The sequence below is a fragment of the Balaenoptera musculus genome, chromosome 4 (assembly GCF_009873245.2).
Source record: "Balaenoptera musculus isolate JJ_BM4_2016_0621 chromosome 4, mBalMus1.pri.v3, whole genome shotgun sequence".
Lineage (NCBI taxonomy): Eukaryota > Metazoa > Chordata > Mammalia > Artiodactyla > Balaenopteridae > Balaenoptera > Balaenoptera musculus.
In genome coordinates this window covers 123,249,020-123,252,744 of record NC_045788.1, presented here as the reverse complement: position 1 = coordinate 123,252,744, position 3,725 = coordinate 123,249,020, and positions in this window count along the sequence as shown.

The following is a 3,725-nucleotide window of genomic DNA, read 5'->3' as shown; positions in this document are numbered from 1 at the left end:
TTTTTTAATTTCATCATATTTATTTTCCCTTCCTAGCGTAACTCTGGTTACCAACAAAACACGGGACTGGAAATTGGCTCAGTAATTCGGGAGGTTAGTCTTTCCCCTATGTCCGAGGTTAATCAATTACTTTTCTTGGGTGTGGATGGATTACTTGAGATGAAATTTTTTTTCGTCATCCTCTCTGTTTTCTCCAATGATCCTTAAATTGTAAGACTATAGCCAGAATGTTGTATTTCTTTGATTCAGGGAAAGTTCATGGAACAGAAAGCAAAAGATAGTTTGAAGTCAATGAATCTATATGATTGAAGAAAAATATATGAATTTGAAGATGTTTCAATTGGTGCCTTAGACAAGATGAAAAAGAAGAATGCCTGTATGAGATGAGACAGTGATAGAATAGATTCTCATGGTCTTAGGAGCTGATATACTCAAAGTTTACTCAATGAGTTAAAACTGATTATGTACTCCAGAGCTGTGTCCGGTGGAGGTGATTGGAGCATGGGAGAGAAGCTGGCCTAGTCATCTGCAAATCTGTAGCAGACAATATGGATTTATAGAGTTTGTAAGACACATGGGGAATCAAAGAAAAAAACTCATTTGCAGTCTGTGTGCTAGTTATGTTCCTCAGTTATCAGTAACCAATTGAAAGCATAAGACAGCAGAAAAGCTGATGTTTGGTACATGAAATGTCTTTCCTTGTTTAGCCTTTTTCCTATTCTCTGGTATTCAATTGTTTTAATACTGAACTCTAGTCAGCCTAAAATCCCCACCACAATGAAGTTTTGTTTCCTAGTTGGAGAGTTGCCTCTGCTTTCTTTTCTTTAAAAAGAATCACAGTTCTTGAGTGCTGCTTCAGCACTTTCCTCCAGTTACACTGAGGTAGATTATCGGGCTCATATCAGATGAGCTGTCAGGAATACTGAGCCTGTGTTGTGCGAAGAAGTCTCAAATACCAAAATGACAACGATTGCTCCAGAAAAAGACTCACAGATTCAGGAATTTTAGGCACAACTTAATTATATTATAAACGAAAACCGTAGTTATCTAAGAAACACAGTTTTGAGCATTCGATTTTACAAAGTGAGAGTTGTATCTTGAAATGGGAAAATAGATAATTTTTTTAACATTAACGATTTCTTTTTGATAATGCTGTGGTTATTTCTAAATAATATGAATTTTATTCCAGAGTCTGTAGCTCAACAAAGTATTCTGATTTTTAGGAAAGTGGGTTTAAGTTATTCTCCTTTAACTTAGCCTTAAATGATTTTCTTTTGACCGTATTTGTAAAAATAAACTCCAGTTAATAATAGAGAGTACTTACAAAGCAATATCTGTCCTTTGCCATAGTGTAAATATCAAAGTCTCTAATGGATTTGTAAAAGGTTATTTCACTCATTTTGTTGAAGATGCTTATAGATAAAAATTAATGATAAGAATAAATTTAACTTTAGCATTAACATGAACGGCAATGTATAGCTTTCACTATTGCAGCAGAAAAAAACCCACAGTTAATGTATATAAAAAGATAGATTACCAGGATAAAGTTTGCCACTGTTGTCTCCAAGTCTAGAAATTGAACTCAATGGAAAGATTCCCTGTAATCAGCCACTCCATAAGCATATTACATTTATGGAATTCCAGCCTAGCTCTGCATTTAAAGCAGGCAATCTAAACATGTTCTCAGTGGATAAGGATAAGCCCTGAAGAGCTACTTTTTAAACTTTATATTTTTCCACAGAAACTAGACTTCAAAGATACTCTGAAAAACTCATAAAGTTTCAAACTTCAGGGCCCAAAACTTCTCGCTTGGTTCCCGTTGACATCAATCAGAATCTATGTGCATGGACTGAGGGCAAAGCCTAACCTTTTATATGGCTGACAATATGTTTGAATGACTACAAAAATATCTGAAACTTCAAGCACTGTGCTGACTTTACACTTTGAAATGACACTTAGTTTTTTAAGAACTCAACAAATGTCTAAATATGCTGGGTTTTATGAGTTTAATTTCAAATTTTTAAAAACCTCAGGGGAAATTTTCTTTACAATTTGAAGGTTGTGATTTAGGTTTAACTGAAAACATCAAAAATGTTGACGTAATTTATGGTGACTTTTAAGTATCTTTTTGAAGAATGTCTTCTTAGGCAAAGTATTGATTTATTAAATATCTAATCATAGCAAAAGGAAATTCCTGCCCACTCATTCAGGAAAACCAAACCCACCAATGATAATTAAAAAGTGTGTTAAAAGCAAAGAACAGAAAAACCACATACAAAGTGTAAGGAGGTATTGACAAATAAACACAACATTTTAGGTACCAGCAGCCTAATCATTTGTATATAAGCTTCATGAAACTTTAATGCCTCTGGCTCCTGTGTTGTAGGTCTGTGCTTATTCATCAGATGCTATAAACCTCAAGGTGGGCACTGTCTTCTCTAAGACATTTTTAGTGCTCTTCATGTGTATGGAATTGTGTAGAATTCCTTTTCTGTGTCGTATAAGGATTGAAGAGTTCATTTTTAAGCATCTTTCTCATTGTTTCTCTCAGATCATGGAATTCCATATTCAATACTTTATGTTGGCTCAAAGGACCTTCTCATCTCCAAAACTGACTATTAAAATGCAAGTATTACTTGGAAACTCATTAGTGAGATTTAGTTGGTCTAAAGGAAAAAAGAAAATTATCTGAAACTGATGTCTTTTCAAGTAGAATATAATATAAGGACAGGAGGTTTAGAAAACTTTGAAGTAGATAAAGAGAGGAAAGTGGAAATAAAAGATCTCCAAATGAGCTTTAACTACTATCCTGTTTCTTATCCTAACTTTTCATCAAATTAAAATTTGACCTGAGAGTTTTAACATGGGGTTTCCTGTTATTTACAGTTTTCTAACTAAGAAAACAAACTGCATGATATATTGACTTTTCATGTTGGTCTGGATTCCATTAACAACTCAACATAAGATTCAGGAAACAGGCTAGTGAAATTTGGAGGAAAGTTATATTTTATGGACTTATCAGGAAATCTTTGTTTATTACAAGAAGTATTTAAATAAAGACTTCAGTGGACAGTTATTCCAGGAGTTAGGAAATATAATAAAGAAATCTTCATTCCGGGACAATAGAAAACTACTTAACAGTAAGTATAGGACAGTCACACTGCTCTGAAAAGATGCGTGATCCCAGATATAGAGCTAAAGTAGACTTCTGGAATCCCTGTTATGCAAGGTTTTTAACCCTTTTAGTAACTTTAATTTGAGAGTTCCTGGAACAGAGGCTTAGCATCTGGGTTAGCAGAGGATTTGAGGGAAGATTGATGAAGCAGTTACTTGCCAACAGTACTGAAGTGTTTCAACTTTTTACAAACTGATTTCATCTTTATTGTACACTATGAAGAATATCAAGGCTCCATCACACATGTAACAATTTTACTTGGCATACAATTTCTATCTACAAGTGCAATCAAATATATTCAAAGATGTATTTTGTCCTTGCCCATCTGTTATCACACTACAACTCAGGTCAGCAATGTGCTATTGTGCATGGTATGGAGTGAGGGTTTGTGTCCCTCTAAAATTCATATGTTGAAGCCCTATTGTGATAGCATTTGGGAGGTAATTAGGTCATGAGAGTTGAGCCCTAATGCTGAAAGTCTATAGTTTTTTTATAGGCCCAAGATTGATGCCTAGTAGGAAATAGGGCTCAGAGGAGCCTGACTAAGGTT